We start from the raw sequence: 19775 nt of genomic DNA on the forward strand, positions 1-19775 counted from the left end.
CCTTTGACATTTTGTACCTTTGACTTTAAATAAATGTGATGCCTTCTACATTCAAGTCTCTAATATCTTCAGTTCAGTTGACTTCAGCTAGCTTCCTTTCATTAATCTGTCTGCCATTTTACAATTAAAGGCCTTATTTCCTTTTTTTCTTATATCCTACCATTTAATTTAAACTTTATTCAACAGCAGTAATTTGATCCAAGGTTATTTTCTATACTCAACTTTCCTATAATGTCCTCATTTTTTACACAGAAAGTCTAAAATCTCTTGAAGGCTGCACATAAATTGGGTGGAGAAATCTTTCAGCTATCCTATCTAGCCATTAATGTATCCAGTCTCACAACATGCCTTCATTTTAGCCTTAAGGAATGAGGAGAACAAAAACTCACCTACTTTTTGTAAAAAGGGTTTTTCTGGGACTTGAGCCACTTGGAATAGGATTGTACAGCTGAAATAAGATCTGGCCCTTAATATTTTCTACAATTAAGTCCAGCATTTTATTTCCTATATGATGCTGAATCAACGTACCGTATTTTACTGTTCACATTTTGTCAAGCATGAGGGGCAAAATAAGAAATGATTTCTCATAAAATAGCCTCTTGGTGAGTTACTTGCATGCATCTGCTATCTTTGAAGTATGCTATGACAACTAGCATGTTTCTTGGAATGCCATATCATATAAAAATGTTGCACAAAATATTACTTGTATTTGTCTCCCTTTTCAGCCTGCTTTGACAATTTTACTATTATCACAAAGGTCTCAAAATGCAAACTAGCTAATCAGATTTTATTCTGAATTCAAGCAGTTTTATAACAGTAATTTAATAATGCCAGCCCCATCAAGCTGCCAACCTCTTTTGGCACCTAAGCTGTCATTTGTATATATCATGCATTAAATTTAATTTATCAGCCCTGCATTTACCCAGTAATGGTTCCATAAGCCAGTGACTACAAGCACTTCCACATGTATGCACATCCTAACCAGAAGGAACAGACAGTAAATGGGAGGATGCACTGATAAACAGTTATCTTCAGATTATAATGTTAAATAATCAGTATATGAATGTAGATCTCAGAATATGGCATACACTCAATATTCATTCTATTTCTGGGAGAAACAAATTCCTAATCATGGTTTGTCTTGAGACTGAGTCAATCTTGAGATGAAAAGTTGTAAAGAGGACAGTTTATCACTAATACAGCCATAGCATTTACATTTTGAAACCCTGTTGTTTAAGGACTCTAGTGGAGCTACAGCAGTGTACAGCTGAGCTACCTCTGAGGCTTTGGCCTTGAACGCTCACCAAATCAATCTACAGAGGGCCTGGCTCCTGTGAAGTGTGGAGCAATTGTAAACTCTTAGGAAGACTTCTTGCAGGGACACTCAGATCCTCCCATGTTTAGGCTCAGTTTTGTTTGATTTTTCTCAAGCAAAGCTTAAAAGTGTTTGTTTTGTTCCTATTTTTTTCTTCTTTTGGCTTGGGGTGGGGGGAAAAGTAGGGACAGCATTCTGTTTATTCCTGGATGCCTAGATAACCCGGTTTGGATTTTTTCATGGTCGTCTAAGTCCCAAATATGTCACTTCTGTGGAGATTGTCATTCTGTTCCTGAACAATTAACCTTATATATATATGGATAACTGTCTACCCACCCTGATCATTCAGTCTGGCGACAGCGTGAGAGAGGAAGAGACCTCCCATCTTTCCCTCGCTTGAGAAGCCAGGGGACTTGGGTTCTGGAACACCATCACCCTGAGAACATTTCAGCAGGGGCATTGCTCACTTCCCAACAAATCAATCTAACCACCACACCACAGGTCAACCATTACCCAGTCCCCTCACTGATGCGTCTTGTAAAAGCTAGACCCTGGGTAACCATGAGATAGAGGTCAATGGGACAGCCCAGCCCCTACATAGCCCAGCTAGAGCAGGAAGAAGCAGCTCGGCAGCTTCCCCTTTCCCTGGATCAGAAAGGAAAGCAGCAGTGGCAGGTGGGGGAAGGATGGAAGAGGAGGTTAAGGAGCACGCAGGAGAAGGGAGTGGGGATTTGTCATTTGCTTTAGGGACTTAAAAAAGTTCCTGGAAGTTCCCAGGGCTCCTGCACCAGTGTGGAGGGAGGGAGCTGGAAGCAAGGAGGGGCAGAGGGCTCCCGTTTGGGAAATCCTAGATCCACCCCTGGCAGTCCACAGTTTTAAGAAGGCAAGTAGGAGAGGAAAACTGTAGGTGGGGAAACTGAAGCATAATGGAACTGGCCTGCCCAAACTCACTTAATTATTAGAGCCATGACCAAATCTGAGACGCTTGTGATGCCCTGCTCTCCTTTAGGTCCAAATGCCTTCCATCACTTTAATGCTATGGGGACATTTGTCCACACCCCATAACTACAGCAATTGGGGATATGTAGGGGGTGCACGTGGGTGCACATGTACCTCCTAAGCATTGTGGTGCACCCGATGTGAAAAGGTGCCACCGACGCTGCTGGAGGTGCCTGTGAGCGGTCGCTGCTCACCACCCCTCACCACCAACACCACTGGCGGCATCTGTGGGCAGTCCACGATCGCCGCTGGCCACTGTTGCCATTGCCGACAGCATCTCCCTGCTTGCGGGAGCTCCCTGCTTGCTGCCACGGCCTGCAGGAGTTCACCATGCCCCCCTTCCCACCCCAGCCTCCGGGGGAACATGGCATTCATGACTACACATCAGTTTCTTCTTCAAAGAAATTTCATTAACTGTTCACATGCACTTCAGAATCTTAGAAAGGATCATAGTTATTACTTTCCCATATCAACAGTGGACAATCTGACCAGTATGCGCTCTGAATTCTGAGGCAAATCCTTTAGCATTGGTCTGTAATTGGGGGATATTCTTAAGGTTGGGAAGAGGGGAAACAGAGTTTAATTTTTAAACTGGTATGACCCTGTAGCATCCATACTGGAAACTCTTGTATTCTCTGCATGCAGATTATCTTTTGTTGAATAGCAATATAACATGTAGCATGGTTGAAATGCTGTCATTTGAACCTCTAATTCAGACGGCTCTTTCTAAAATAAAATCATAACTTATCTGAAAAAAATGTTGTGTGTGTAAGAATTTTAATTTTATTGAAAATTTGCATCCAGCTGAAACTAACTCAGCTGCAGTAGGTAATAGCTCATTTTCAGAAGCATACTTTTATTTAAAGACAGGGGAATGAGTGAGAGGTTTAATAATCTATAACATCAGCATGTGTCATCTGGCCTGATTTTGAATAACTAATTCAAAGCATACTTTTTATTTGTGCAAGGAGGGAAGATCTTTTTTTCCACAGATATAAACTGTGGACAAAGTTACCAATTACAAATTCACCAAACTGCATACAGCGAGAGGCACCCTGGTAATTCAGAAATAAAATCTAATTGATTGTATTTTCTTCCTCACAAATGGTAGTCATTCAGGCACTAGGTAAGCATATTAATTTCACTGCATTAGAAACAGTAATCATTCATGGAAGCATAATGTGTCTCTAACTGAGGTAAAAATGAGTTGCTGAAATGGTTAGAGTAGGTGTCTTATTTATAAGTCTATAATTTATTACAGTCCTGCTATGATTTAAATTCTTGGCTCATTGGAGCACACCCTTGTGCACACAATTATAGGGAACTCAGATTACTGTGTAAGCATACATTAACCATAGCAGACATAACTTTTACAATAAGTGACCTCCAAAGTTGACTTTTCTATGCATAGGTGGCATCTACTGAATGAAAACTGGAGAATAACTGTGACATGAGTAAATCCAAGTGATAAGGGCGTTATGTAAATGTTAAAATAACTTCAGAAATCCATGGATTGGATACTGCTGCCATTGACTTTAGGCAAGATCAAAACCTAAGAGGTGAAATCTTGGCTCAACTGAAATGACAGAGAAGGTTTCCTAATGTCTTCAGTGGCTAGGGCTTTGTACAAGATTTCCAAAAGTGATTTATATTCTCATGGGCCCTGGACAGGACTTTCAAAAGTGACTCAGTGACAATAGGTATTAATTTAGCAAATGGATAGGTAAAAACAAGTGACACTGAGTGAAGAAGGACAGATACAGGCGAAGTGCATCATCATATCCCATGACCAGTCTCCCCCAGCACAGCTTGTGGCGGAGAGCACCAGTCACAATATAAAGATGCTTCACAATATCAGCTCAGTTGGGATCCCTGGAATAACTCAGGACAGAATCTCATACTCTTTTATGTTTGTTAAAATTTCATTTCCAAATATTGGGTTCTGATGTAAACAAGCAATGAGACCAAATATGTCCTGTTCCCTTAATAACATTAGAAATTGCAATTACTTTATGACTGAAAATACTTTGTTCCTTTAGCCACACATTCTATGCTTAAACTCTGTTCCCATGCTAGTTCCAGAAAAATGCCAGCTTGGAACAAAATAAACAGCTGTATCTCTGTACAACATAAAAATGACATCTATCAAGGCACTTGTTTGAAATGTAGATAATACAGAGCAAATCTAAAAGAGCTACTTTTAAACATGATCGTGGTTTTTCCCCCCGTATTGTTAGTGTGGTTTGTTTACAGCTTGTGCTAAAACAGTACAATAAAATGAACAATCATAATGTAACAACATTTATATGATTTATAATTATGAAAGCATACAATAAGATTATCCATTCTAGTTAACACAGAATTAAAAAAGGACATAATACATGAGGATACAAAAAAGATCAGATGAAGCAGTGGACAGTAAAATAAAACAGAAGAATTCTACTTGATTTGCTTCTTTTTTTCTTTGTGCAAGGACTGCAAATACACCTAAAGAGTATACAACAGGCGCCACATAGTTAGAGAGAAGTCAGTTCTTTTTTCTTCATTAGTCCAGTATTTGAAATTGTCCATTAACAGAGAGATCCATTTTCCTCTTATTTTTTCAAAGAATGAAGGCCATAAAGAGTTACGTAAGTTATCTATCTCATCTGTTCTATAAGGACATATTCTGTCAGAATATGGGATCCAACAACACATGCCCATGACAACTGCAGCTCTCATTAAGGTGAATCAGTCTAGTAATGTCCTCTTGTTGTTTGTAGTTTTGTACTGCAGATAGGTACATTTCGAGGCCAAAGGAGTACTTTACTAATCTTAAGGAAAGGGAAGTTCAAGGGAGTCTCTTTGTCAACATATCTGCGTATACTGGCATATTTAACATTAGATCAGTGACTCTCAGAACATTTTGCAAACAATTTGTCTGGAGGAAAATATAGATATTATTTAACCATCCGAACAAGGGTAAATTTGGAAAAGCAGGGGGTTCTAAATTACTCTTCTTAGAGTGGTGATTCTCAAGCAGGGGGCCATAGCAACCAGGGGTGCCTTCAGATTCCTTCAGGGTGCTGTGGGGTGACACAAAATGTTAGGCTTACAAACATGATTCACAAGATAAACCCAGAGGTTTCAAAATAGGATTCCATAGCCTTAAAAACATTCTGACCCGTCATGGGCTTTCTGAATTCTTTGCAACAGAAGAATTGCTGTATTATTTTTCTATAATAAGAAGGTAAACATTAAAAACTGACATTTTCCAGAGGGTCCCATGAGAGGATGCCTTGAATCTAAAAAAGGTTGGGAGTCACTGTCTCAGGATGTCCTGTAGGCATTAAAAGTTCTAATTGTCACCCAATAGTTGAGCTCACATTTATCAGTCCCGCTTCAGAGTACATGAGCCCCTTTCCCATCATAGAAGTAGGTAGAGATAAAAGCCACCTTAAAAAGTAATTAGAGATCTTTTCTATTTTTAAGTGGCCCATGGGGCCAGCACGCCACAGTTCAGCTCCCTACAAAGAATAGTTTCTATCATACATCAGTAGGCCTTCATTGCTGCCAGAATTCTTCTGCCTGTCTTGGGATAAAACTCTGCCCAAGTCTTGTTTTGCTTTAGTGCTTACACTTTCAATGTGTTTATTCCAGCTCAGATTTTTGTTAAATTATGTATTCCAAGATATTTTCTGTAAAAAACGAATTGTTTTTTCCTTTTATTCCTGATAAGCAATACCTTGGGTTTAGCTGTGTTGATTTCCAAGCTATTTGAGATGCAATAATACTGAAAAACATCTGATAATCTGTGGAGGTCAATTTGGGATTATAACATTAATAATGCATCATCTACATACAGCAAGAAAGGTATAGGGTCATTCAGTATCGTGGGTGCATGGAACTGATTCCCCACTGGGACCTGTTTAATATCATTCAAGAATAAATTAAAAAGTAGTGGAGTAAGCAAACTTCCTTCTTGTACTGACTTTGTATTGTTATGCATTTTTAATTGGAGGAAAATAAAATTAATTGAAAGGTGAAAGAAACTTGTGTCATATCTCCCTTCAAAGTGTAAATCTACTCTGAGAAGGGACTGATTATGAAAATAAAAGCAGCTTATGCAAGAAATAGGCTCTTTACATCAGATTCGTTTTTACTTCCTTTAATTCCTTTTACTTAGAGAAAAGGGACAGTTGCTTCTCATGATCTAAGTGGGGTTGTTTTAGAATTACCTGGATGTAAAAAAGAGCAGGATTTGGCCCATAAGTAAGCTTTTACTATTTTTATTCTTTTAGGCGTGAATTAATTCTGCAGTACAATAGAAACTGAGTTGCATTTTTCTTGACCTTGTCAGTTACTAATGGAAAGGTTACTAACTCCCTTCCAAAGTCAAACACATCTGGTGGCAAAGTCCCTAAAGTCTTTTATTAACTCAGGCTGCTCTTACAAACCCCACCAGGTATGTTATCTTGTCATATGGATCCAGGACCTGACCAAGCCCTAACTAAAATGAGTCTGAGCTTTAATCTCCTAGAAGGGTTGGCTCCCCATTTGGCAATAGCCAAATGAAAGTAGTAATCAAAGGAAAACTAGCCTTCTTTACAGGGAACCAACTGCAGAGGCATGTCCAGGTGAGCCTGCATATGCATTTGTCTGGGCACAGATAGCAGTGGCACATAGTTGTGCTGATGCTGCTTGTCCCCAGGGAACATCCATGCAATCAAGTTGCCCTGGGTGGAGTAGGGGAGGCTGGGGCCAGCACCTGGATTACAGCGGTGGTGATCTGGGTATATACTGATATAATGAGCCTTACTTGGTTCCTGGGGGCTTCCCGGGGCTGCAGTGGTGGCGATCTGGGTGCTCAGAGCCTGGCAGTTTCAGGTGCCACCATGTGTGCCATCTCTTTTTTCTGCCATGGTTTTTTTCAACAACCAGGATCTCCTGATGTCAAAAAAACCTACCGTGTTACAAATTAGCAGTTCATTGAATGCCATCATGGGACTGTAGTGCTGCAATCTGTACATGTGCACTCATCTGGATGTGCCCCAGGAGGCTACTGAAGAAGGAGCTTTTCACTGAAAGTAAAGTTTGCTAGCAAACTAAAGAGACTGCTTTTTTCTTTAAGTGGTACCCTTGGTAGAAAGGGTGTAAGCTGATGTGTTTTGGTTTGTCTGCAACAGCCTCCTATTTAGAAGGGGAACTGAAGCTAGAAGTTCCATCAGTTTCTATTTATCAGTAATTTTAGCAAGAGATTTCAACTTTAAAATCGTGTGTTGAAAATAGTTCCTTCATTTAGAGGTAGTATTGCAGTTTGTTTTCATTTCTTCAGTCCAGATTTTACCATTAGCAGAAAGCCTGGCTCTTAAGTGACTCTGAGGGAGGGAAAATGCACCATAGTGCTAAGGTGCTGTCTAGTTGCTTAGGCTTTTCATTCAAAGGGAAGATAAAACTATTAAACTGGAAGCCTAGTTGAGACCTGCAATTCCATTAACTCTATGTTTCCAGGCTGCTCCAGCCTATTTTTATGCATATCTTTAATCTGCTAAAGTTTAAAGATGATATTATCTTTAAAATGATATCATTTTTTTACCTCAAATAAAGTAAGGAAAGTTGACCAGAATATGTGTGTATTTAGATCTATTTCTTGCACTCATGATTTGTATATACTGTGTAATTTACACTAAAGATTTTTTAGCAGACTCTTAAAACCTTCCAGTGTAGATGATACGTCAAACAGCTAGGTTTCTTCACAGGTAAGAGAAAGCGTAAGACATAAGAAGTGTCATACTAGGTCAGACCTGTGGTCCATCTAGCCTAGCATTTTGTCTCTGACTGTCAAAATTGGATGCTATAGAGGAGAGCACTGAACTGGGTATCTTTGAAATGAGCTATCTCCTATTCAGTATTCCCCTTGGAATAGAGATGTCAGAGGAAACATCTCGAACCATTCTCTTTAAACAGCATAGAGATGGAGGATTATAATGCAGATTGCCTGAAGAAATTATTTGCAAGGCAATGACCTTACAACTGCTTTTGAGGCATATATTAATGGGAACATAAATACCTATTGCACAGGACTTCAGAATGCAGGTCCATAGAACAGACCAGAACAACAGATTTGGGAGAAATGCACCAATTCCCTTAAGAGTGTCAACATTATAACCAATGCATTTAGATGGGCTTCGATCTTTTTTAGTATGCATTTAATTTTGTAACCAGTTAGCTAGATAACTAGAAATGATACAGCATTTTCTGAATGCATGTAATTAAGTAATGGAGGAACTCATCTAGACAGGGATTAAATGAGCTCAATTGGAGTAAGAAGAGATCAAGGAGGTAAGCCTATCATTTCTTGAGTTGACACACTGCACTATATCTCTGTACAGTCAGGAATGCATCTACCTTTTCTGCTGCAAAGACTCTGCTACTTCAGGAAATGATTGTTGGACTAGCATTCAAATGAAGTTTATCTTAAGCCATTATTCTATCAGTGAAACTACTGTTGAATGGGAAGTATCAAATATAAAGTATCAAATGTAAAGTAATTATTGAACTAAATGTGTTGTAATGCAAGGCATTTGTTTGCTCTTGCTCTTAAAATTGGTTAAATATTCTGGAAGAGCGTTCCTATGTCCAAGAAGAAGGGTAAGTACACCTCGTAGCACTACGGTTTGCTTTAATATTAAATTAAAAATTGCAAGCTATCAGTGCTGCAATATGACATGCTGAGACCCTAGGCTGTAATCCACAAAATCAACGAAAATAGATTTTCATGAAATTTTTAGATGGATTAGTGTTATTTCTTCACAAATTTATGAACTCATTAACTGTGGAGCCACATATATGTATATTTTTGTCATATTAGAATGAAAATGTCCAGTTTTTTTTCTTATTAGAGGCCCTTCATGTTGTGAGGCCCTAAACTGTTGCTTAAGTATCTTAAGCCTAAATCGAGCACTGCAAGGTTTTTAAGGCTTCATTCAGCGAATAACAGAATTGTTACAAGCGTTCTGTAAATTCCTCAGAGGATAAGGGTACAGGCTAAGCTCAAAAGCTGAACAGTAGGGAGATTACATTTTCTTTGAAATTGCATATATTGGGGTTTAGTAAATAATGACGATGTGCATGAGAATCATTTGAGCAGGAAGACAAATAATAGACAAATTCTAGGAAAAATATTCTGTGTTTATTAAAGGGCATAAATGTAGTAAACAAAGTCAAGTGAAAAAGTTGGGAAGGATATAAAAAGGTAGGCCAGATCCTGATTCACTTATTAACTAAGTTTGATCCTATCCTACCTTAAAACTAAGCAGTACCATAACTGAGAAGTGGAGAATCAGGGCAGCATCCCTACATATTGTCTTTGGCAAAGGTACAAAAATAGCCACCACCACAGCTGTCACAGATCTGTCCTGTTGTGCTTCTGGGAATTAGTAACAAAAGGCAGTGAAGACGGAAGGCATTTACTCACTTTTGGGTATTAACAGTTTTTCAGGGACTTAAGCAGGGTAAAATAGGATTATTCTTTATCAGGTAGGCTATGACCAGACCACTTTAAATGGGCTTTACAGAGGAAGTGGGGTTTGCTGCTCAGAAGTGCACATTAGCTTTTCTCACTGAACTGTTATCTCTGTCTACTCATATACTGATATAAATGAGCTGAACCCACTAACTGTAAACCTGAATGGAAAAGGTTTTAAAATGAAACTTCTTTACCCTACTTCTATGTTTGTTCACACCTGTAAGACATATTAGAACAGTTTATAGTGATATAATTTAATAGTGGTATAAATATTATACCAATCCACATGCTTGGATACATCTGGCATAGGGCTCAGAGGGTAGTAATCAATAGTTTGATGTCTAGCTGGAAGCCGGTATCAAGTGGAGTGCCCCAGGGGTCGGTCCTGAGACCAGTTTTGTTCAATGCCTCCATCGATGACCTGGAAGATGGCATAGAGTGCACCCTTAGCAAGTTTGCAGGTGCCACCAAGCTGGGAGGAGTAGTAGGTCAGGGAGATAGACTGGAGGGTAGGGATAAGATTCAGAGTGACCTAGACAAATTGAAGGATTGGGCCAAAAGAAATCTCATAAGAGTCAACAAGGCTAAGTGCAAAGTTCTGCGCTTAGGATGGAACAATCCCATGCACTGGTACAGGCTGGGGGCTGACTGCCTGGGCAGCAGCTCTGCAGGAAAGAACTTGGGGGTTACAGTGGACAATAAACTGAATATGAGCCAGCAGTGTGCCCTTGTTGCCAAGAAGACTAATGGCATACTGTGCTACATTGGTAGTTGTGTTGCCAGCAGCTCAAGGGAAGTGATTATTCCCCTCTATTCAGAACTGGTGAGGCCACATGTCAATTACTGTATTCAGTTTTGGGCCCCCCACTACGGAAAGGATGTAGACAAATTGGAGAGAGTCCAGCAGAGTGCAACAAAAATTATGAGGGGGCTGAGGCATTTGAGGAGAGGCTGAGACAACTGGACTTATTTAGTCTACAGAAGAGAGGACTGAGGGGATTTAATAGCAGCCTTCAACTACCTGAGGCTGGTTCCAAAGAGGATGGAGTTAGACAGATTTCAGTGTGGGTAGATGACAGAACAAGGAGCAATGGTCTCAAGTTTCAGCAAGGGAAGTTTTGGCTAGATATTAGGAATAATCTTCTCACTAGGAGGGTAGTAAAATACTAGAACAGGTTACCCAGAGAAGTTGTGGAATCTCCATCCTTGGAGATTTTTAAGACCTGGCTAGACAAAGCCATGGCTGGGATGATCTAGTTGGGGGCGGTTCTGCTTTGAGCAGGGGTTGGACTAGATGACCTCCTGAGGTCCCTTTCAACTCTAATTTTCTATGATTCTATGCCTAATAGATAGAATAGGATCTTGTCCATAAAATACAAAAGGTGCACTGCAAATGATATTCTATGCTACACTTATAATATGTATGGAGTCCCTCCTCTTTCTCCATACCTTGGCCTGTGAGTTTGATTTAATATATCATATTATAATGACTTCATCTCTGTAGTATTTGCACATCCATTTTCAATCACCTGATGAGGCTGCTATGTTTTTTGGATTTATTCATCTGAGTCAAAAACAAAGGAAAAGGGAAGGGCCTTGGTAGTGAGCCCTTGATTCAGATATGTTGTTGAGGGAAGAAACAAATTTATAGTTTTCTGTCTTTGTAACAAAACCTGCAATAAGAATATTTTTTATAAAAAGAATGAATAAGGAACAAAGTGTTTAGCTAGCTGCTGTCAAAACAACACAGATTATATAGGCTGTTGCCTTGATTTGTCTTAGCTTTATAGCAAAATAATGTTTTTCTTTAAACACTTATGGTTGTTTTTTTTTAACTTTTCTAAGAAGAAGATATTCCTAAATTCATATGCACTCAATCATATACCTTTTTATTCTCTAAAAGATTTATACAAGTAGGTTGCTAAGAATTTGATAAACTGCAGTCTCCTGCTTGATAAATCCTGCCTAATGAATGTCCCTGTAATTGTTTTAACTTCCCTTTCATTCTAGTTTGACTCTGAGGCCTTTTTTTAACATCTCTGCCCTCTTTGTTACCTTTTCTAATGGTTTGTTGTTCCAACTAATAGGGTGCTCCTGGGTTGCTCCTAGGCATTTCGTACGATAACAGCACTTCTGCTCTGTTTCTTTAATATTGACACACTCCTAGTGTTGTATTTGCTGTGGCTGGCTAATGAGATGAATATAGTATATTTCTGTCATCTTGCTCTCACTGATCCTTTCTTCAGCCTCTACTCTATGGCTACCTGGGACTTAACCCACTGTGCCATTTCTTTCAGCTTCAGCTAAATCTTTAATACTTTCCTGTGTATATTTTCAAAATCACCCTGTTTCTGCCCGCACTTTTTTCTGAAGTTCCTTGGTACTAATCATAATCCTTTTGTGCACTGGTGAACTCCTGTTTCTAGGCGTAAGCAATATGTGTTCTTCATGTGTGGCCCCTTTTTCAGGTCATCAGCGTACAACATCCAAGCAGTTTTAAGTATACACATCCTGAAGTTGGGTGCGCAACTGCCATAGGCCTTGGACTCGGAGACATTTTGCCTGAACAGTGCACATGCACTGCCCTCTTCTTCTGCTCAGTACCAATAGGATAAAGAGAAGTGTGCACTTCCTGCTTTCCAGGTCTTCTCACCTGCCATTGGCTAGCAATGAAAGACACTATGGCTTGGTTATTTGAGGCCTACAACACATGCTCAAAGTCATTTTGTGAGTTTTTGCCTCTTCTTTGATCTCTCTATTCCTGTACCTGTTTTATTAAACACCCAAACCAACCTTCTCCCCCAATACTGGGATTTAAGACAAGTCAATCCTTTGATACTGCCATGCCTACCTGTGCCAATATAGACATTCTAAGGACCTATATTGCCTCATAGGATCTCATGTCTCCAGGAAACGTTCAACATACATTACATTTTGACAACCATCACCAGAAAGGAGAATGAGAACAGACTCTGAGTCTTTCTGGGTCTTAAGATATGGCTCAAAACTATGTGCCTTCCAGTACCATTTCATCAGCAAGACTGCATATGTCCTTACCTCTGGTAGGACCTTCAGCAGTTCAGTTTGCATGAGGAAGATCTGGATTTGGTATCACTTTGCACTCTCCAGGCCTATAAGGATGCCATTGAAGCTTGTAAAACCTCTGAGACTTTCTGGCCCAATACAGTTTTCAGTGAAGCTTATAGAAATTTGGCACCGGTGTTCCAGCACAGTTATCTGGCTTTGTGTCTTGTCCTCAGTCAGATCCAAAGAAATATGGGTATACATACCTCTGGCATTCCTTGACCATCCCTCTGTGCAAGATTAGTCATGTAACTCCCATGGCCATTTCCGCTCTAACTTTGGGATCCCTGGTCTTGGCTTTCTCCCAGGCAGAGTAAATGGCAATTTTGGCATGATCCCTGTTCCATAGTTTCATAGTTGGAAGGGACCTGAGCAGATCATCAAGTCCGACCCGCTGCCATGGGCAGGAAGGAATGCTGGGGTCAAACGACCCTGGCTAGGTGATTATCTAGCCTCCTTTTGAAGACCCCCAGGATAGGAGCAAGCACCACTTCCCTTGGATGTTGGTTCCAGATCCTAGCCACCCTGACTGAAGTAGTGCCTCCTGGTATCTAGCCTGAATCTACTCTCGGTCAACTTATGGCCGTTATTCCTCATTACTCCTGGAACAGGGACTCTCCCATAGCCTGCTGGTTCCCGTTGGCCAGTTTGTAGACAGCCACCAGATTCCCCTCTCAGCCTTCTCTTGTGGAGGCTGAATAAGTTCAGGTCCCATAGCCTCTCCTTGTAGGGCCTGCTTTGCTGCCCCCTGATCATGCAGGTGACCTTCCTCTGGACCCTCTCAGTACTATCTACATCCCTCCTGAAGTGTGGCACCCAGAACTGGATGCAGTACTCTAACTGCAGCCTGACCAGTATCGCTTAGAGGGGAAGGATCACCTCCTTGGACCTGCTTGTGATGCATGATAAGGTGTGGTTAGCCTTACTGACTATATCTTCACATTGGCAGCCCATGTTCATCTTGGAATCAATAATGACAACAAGATCCTTTTCTGCCTCTATGCTGACAAGAAGGGAGTTCCCCAGCCTATAGGTATGCTGCTGGTTCTTCCTCCCCAGGTGCAGTACCTTGCACTTGTCAGTATTGAATCCCATCGTGTTCTCATCCACCTGCCCCTGTAACCTGTCTAGATCTAGTTGCAGCCTGTCCCTTTCCCCCAGCATGCCCACTTCTCCCCACATCTTAGTGTCATCTGCGAATTTGAACAAGGCACTTTTCACCCCCTCATCCAAGTTTCTGATGAAGATGTTGAACAATGTGGGCCCAAGGACCGAGTCCTGGGGGACCCCACTGCCCACATCCCTCCAGGTCGAAAAAGACCCATCCACCACCACTCTCTGGGTGTGGCCCTCCAGCCAATTTGTAACCCATCTGACTATGTAGGCATTAACACCATATCTCCTCATTTCTTAATGAGAATGGGGTGAGAGACAGTATTGAAGGCCTTCCTAAAGTCCAGAAATACTATATCCACCGCGACACCTGCATCCAAGGATTTTGTGACCTATTCATATGAGGCCACCAGGTTGGTTTGACAGGACCTGCCTCGAATGAACCCATTTTGGTTGCCCCTAAGCATGATCTCCCCTCCTGGTCCTTCGCAGATGTGCTCCTGGATAATTTTCTCAAAGAGCATCCCCAGAACCGAGGTAAAACTAATGGGCCTGTAGTTTCCTGGGTCCTCCTTTCTCCCTTTTTTTGAAAATGGGGACCACATTGGCCCTTTTCCAGTCTTCCGGCACCTCGCCAGAGCACCATGAGTGCTCATAAAGCTGGGCCGGGGTCCCTCAATGACCTCTGCTAATTCCCTCAGCACTCTGGGGTAGAGATTGTCAGGACCTTCTGACTTGAACAGTCTAAACCCACCAGAAGTTCCCTGACTAGGTCTTCACTGACCCTGGGCCTGGCAGTGCCTCCCCTGGGTCCATCAGGGATCCCAGTGGGAGGGATGCCCCCAGTCCCTGCTCAAAAAGATGGAGGCAAAGAAATTGTTAAAGAGGTTAGCTTTATTGTGTGGTGTGACCACCAGGTTTCCTAGCGTATTCTGCAGAGGCCCTACGTTTTCTGGTACCTTTTTTTTACCCCCTATGTATTTGAAAAAGGACTTCTTGTTATCCTTATCCAGGTTGCTAGTCCCAGTTCCACAATGTGTAATGATGAGTTCTCAGCTATACTCTGCAGAAAGGATGGTACTACCAATACAATACTTCCAGAACCAGCCCTATTGGCCCTATCATCCTGCTCATGGTTCTAGTATTGGACCTGCAGCCTTGCCTTCACCTCTAAATACTAACTTGTTAAAGTCCCTGCTCTGACATCAAGCACAATTGCACTTAATTCATGGATCTGTCTCAAGAGCCCAGAGACACTAAAAGAGGACAGTCTGGGGCCACTAGTGTTCCCAGATAGATTTCTTTCAATATAATAAAATGGCTGTAGGGCTTCTGTCTGTTTTATATGGTTGTCTTTTTCATAATGGCCCCTCAGCCTTCCCCTGCCACTGGGGAGAGATCAGTCTCTATCTGGACATCTTCACCATGTCCACAGGGGTGTGGACATTTGGTTCCCCAGGCATAACTAGTGGTGGCACACCTTGTGTCTCCACTAGTTGTCCCTGGGGAACACCTGTGCCAATCACCCTCTGGCATGCAACAGGTTACCACAGGTGGGGAAGGGGAGGCTGGGGCCAGCCTAGAGCTAGCCCCAGAAACCTTACCTAGGGTCCTGGGGGCCTCCTGGGGCTGCAGAAGCAATGATCCTGCCACTTGGAGGCTGGCTGACAGAGCATAGCTCCGGGAAGCCAGACTGTGGTTTGAGTGGTGTGAACTGCTGCCACATGTGCCGCTCTGCTTTTATTTTGCATGGGGGGGTGGTAATTCTTTGACTTCTGGTGACCCCATTGCTGCTCTTTTGCAGCTCAGAGAACAGTTGAATGTACAGTGTGTGGGACTTCAGACAAAGTGGGGTCTGGGAGCTCCCTACTGTTGAGGCAGGGGGACATTGTCCCTGCCTGGGCTCTGGGGGCAGACCCCGCCCTGGCAGCAGGCAGTTTCCAGGAGCAGGAAACAATCTCCTGCACCCTGCTGCCCACCTGACTGGGAGCATATTTGCTCCCAGTCAGCCATCTACATGTGCTGTACTGCACAGCAAATAATCAGCAGTAAATTGCTACTTGTATTTATAGGTAGCAAATTTACTTGCTATTAGAGCAAATTACTGCGCAGTTAGCACCTGCACGTGTAGATGGTAATGCTTACTGCACAGTAATTATCTCTAGTCTCAAGTAAAGCATTCCATGTAGACACGCCCCTTGGCATCAACATCACAATTTTTTGTAGCAATTGCCACTACCTTTTCTAGATCAGAAGGATTCTGAGTTAGAGAGCAAAACAGAGTTAGAGAGCAGATGGCTTCTGAGGGACTCATCCACTGTCATCTTTCTGCCTGATGAGGCTCTCATGCCTCCTTCATCTCATGAGATGGATAACTTGTAGGGTTTTCAGGAGTCTAGCCCTTCAGATCTCTCTTGAGAATGTCAGTAGACCTGCTCACAGACTAGTTGACAAATTGCAAGGCTCAGGCCTTACTGAAGTGTTCAGGCCAATTAACAAGATGCTAATGGATCCAGCTAGGTTGTTTTGGAAGATTTCTGCCTCTTTCTGAGACTAAGAGCATAGACCAGAAGCATCAGATCCATCCCAGCAAGCCTGAGTATCTCTATACTCATCCAGTACCACCCTTGAAGAGAGTAACCACAACAGCTAGAAATCCAGTCAGCTGTACTGAAGTACTAAAGAAAAAGAATCCAAGCATGTTGAGCTCTGTGGCTAACCAGTTCTCTTACCCTCCATTTCTTGAATACCCAGTTACTGAGTCCTTCCAGGAAGATAGAGCTTTCCTCTGTGCAAATTCTTTACCAGCATGTGAGGCTCCTGTCTGAAGGACGTAAAGTAGCTAATAGTTCACTTCAATTAGTTCTGGATGCTGTTGCCCCATGTCCATGGTCCTAGTCATTTAACATTCTTTGTAGCTACAGGGCTCTGGGTTTCCAAAGAGCTCTCAGCCACAAGACTGCCGGTATCTTGATGCCAGGTTTAGCTTCAAGCTTGGCTGTGAGATATCCAGATTACAGGGAAGCTTCTGTTCAGTACTAGAGTGGCACAGTCCCAGTGGTTCAGTTCTCCCTGATACGAGGGAAGGACCTTTCCCATATATATAAAAAAGCTACAATTTTTCCCTTTATTACTTGTCTGATGATGATTTTAAATCAAACCTTTCAGGTTGGAGAACCAACATTAGCCTCTGAGCCCTTATCTTATATACAGCTTATACATTTCTGTAGCTTCTTCTATCTGAAGTATCCTTGAGGACTTATCACAAGATCCTGCCCTGATTCCACCTGAATCTGATATTGGACTGTGTTGAATGTGATACTAGGCTGCCAAGGTGAAGGCGCCTTTGCATTCAGAGCTCAGTCCACTACAGTCCACTCAGTTTTCATAACTTCCCTGTGCAGTGTCTCCACTGTTGGGAGGCCATCCGGAATTTCTTTCATAACTTAATAGAATATGACACGGTTACAGATGGTACATGCCTTTTGGACAGATGTTGCATTTGGCAGACTGGTCCTTCAGTTACTGTTTGGTTCACTTCATGTACATCCAAAGCAGAAATGCATATAGATTCACCCAGAGCAGAGACAATGTAGACAATAGTTGAAGGAGAAAAGTTCATTTACCGATAACTGGAGTTTCTGAAGATGTATTATCCACATGCACATCCTTAAAATATTTTCCTTAGATTTGCAAATAACAGAAGATTATACAGTTGAGAGAAAACTTAGGGAGAGAAAGCCATCCATCCTTTATCCTTCTATGTAGAGCACAAGGAGAGGTGGAGCTATGGCATACTGTTTGGGTAATGGTAAAGGAAAGAGACTCCAAGTTTGAGTGCTGTGGTGCATATTCATTTGGACCATCTAAAAAAAATCCAGTTACTGGGGGGGGGTAACTTCTTTTTTTCTGCCACTGTTACAAACAAGACTTGCCATTAGCTTTTCAGGGGAAACAATTAAAAACTTAAGTTTTAAGTGTTATTAGGTTTGATTAAAAAAAAAAATACTGGATGAGGTTCTTCAGTCTAGATAATCATGATTGACCTTCTGGCCTTAAAATCTGTTAGCCTCTGGCAATTCACTGCTTATCTCCTCCCACTTAATCTGCAATTATTTACTGCCATTCTCTGGCTTTTTATCCAGACAGTTATTTTACTCAATTGAGCACTTTACTATCCAGACAGTACTCACTAATCTTCTACATTAGTCTTTCATCTGGGGCTACCCTGAATGTCTTTTTGAAGTATTATATATTTGTCATGTGTTTCTCCTGTCAATGTCACATGCATTGTTTAAATTAGTTGATAGCTGTGGAAAAGTGGAAAAAAAGATAAGTTAGAAAAATTCTATGAGTGTTTCTGGAGAAGTGAGAGAGCTGTAATGCCATTCTGTTAAGATTTCTTTTACTTACAAATACTTAGTTTGTCAGATACCTTTTAAAACCTTTTATTGCCTTTTTAATTGTACATCTTTGATTGTGGCCATTAAAACATTTCCCTGTATTTTAAAAATGATATATTTAATAAGAAAGCAGGCCATAAAAGAAATTATACAAACTACGCATGCCTAACCAAAGTGATTTCCTTCTACGACAAGATGATGGGCTTTGTGGAGGGGGAGATATAACTCAATTTCAGAAAGGCTTCTGATACTGTTTCCCACAATATTCTTGTAAGTAAGCTAAAGAAGTATAGCCTAGATAAAGCAGTATAGCCTAGATACATCTACTATAAGATTTATCTACTATACATAACTGGTTGGATAATCATACTCAAAGAATAGTCACTAATGGCTGGGTCTTAGATTGGGAGAAGAGTTATCAAGTAAGGTTTCCACCAGCGGGACTGTCTGAGGGCTATTGGCATCCAATATTGGAGTCTGAAACTGAGTGCACACTTAATTTGGGAAAACATCAAATAGGGTAGGGTAGCAGGCACCTTAGCAGACAGGATAAACATTTACAATTACCTTGATCAACTGGAAAAATGGTTAATGAAAATGAGGATGAAATTCAATGAGGATAAATGCAAAGTATTACATGGAGGAAGTTACAATCAAATGTACATAAATAAAATGACTGGCTAGGCTGCAGTACTGTAACAAAAGGTCTGGGTATTATATTGGATTACTGTGTAAGCTGAATGAGTCAACAATATAATATTGTTACAAAGAAGATAATAGCATACTAAGATGTATTACAAAAATGTCATATTCAAGGTCACAGGAACTGAGTCCTACATTTTTCAGCACTGGTAAGGCCTCATCTGGAGTACCATATCCAGTTTTGGGCTCCACACTTCAAGAAAGGGCGAACAAATTGGATAGAGTCCAGGGGAGTTCAACAAAAATAATTAAATGTCCATAAAACATGACTGCTGTATTTGGGGCAGACCTGGCTTCTTGCAAACACAGCAAGCAGTGGCTGTCTGCCTGAGGGATGACTTGTCTCCAGTGGGAATATGACTTTTCAAAGGTTGATACCCTGAAGCATGAGGTTTTATCTCCTGTCCAATATACTTGTTGTTATTATTAAAAATTATTCCTCTGAATAATCAACATAAACATCCAGTCCTCCCCAGAATCTTGCTAAATTCTTGCCCTGAACAACATCCTATGGCTAGAACATCTACAGTGTTATTACATGTTGTGGGAAAAAGTATTTACTTAGTTTTGAATTTGTCCCCTTTCAGTTTTGTTGGTTGTCTCCTTTTGTTACCAGGAAGGGAGAACAGACATTCTTGACCTTCCCTCTTGG

General features: G+C 41.2%; 1 protein-coding gene and 1 long non-coding RNA gene across 4 annotated transcripts in view; both read left to right on the top strand.

Moving 5' to 3' along the window:
- MOCOS (molybdenum cofactor sulfurase) overlaps nt 1-19775 on the top strand; it is a 405377-nt gene that overhangs the window by 200658 nt on the left and 184944 nt on the right. The gene's annotated exons all lie outside the window — the stretch shown is intronic.
- LOC109313851 overlaps nt 3682-19775 on the top strand; it is a 19964-nt gene continuing 3870 nt past the window's right edge. Inside the window, exons 1-2 of the long non-coding RNA XR_002102158.1 lie at nt 3682-3693; nt 5376-5386. This is a non-coding gene — a long non-coding RNA (uncharacterized LOC109313851). The remainder of the gene's footprint in view (nt 3694-5375; nt 5387-19775) is intronic.

The sequence above is a fragment of the Crocodylus porosus genome, unplaced genomic scaffold (genome assembly GCF_001723895.1).
Source record: "Crocodylus porosus isolate Cpor-Errol unplaced genomic scaffold, CroPor_comp1, whole genome shotgun sequence".
Lineage (NCBI taxonomy): Eukaryota > Metazoa > Chordata > Crocodylia > Crocodylidae > Crocodylus > Crocodylus porosus.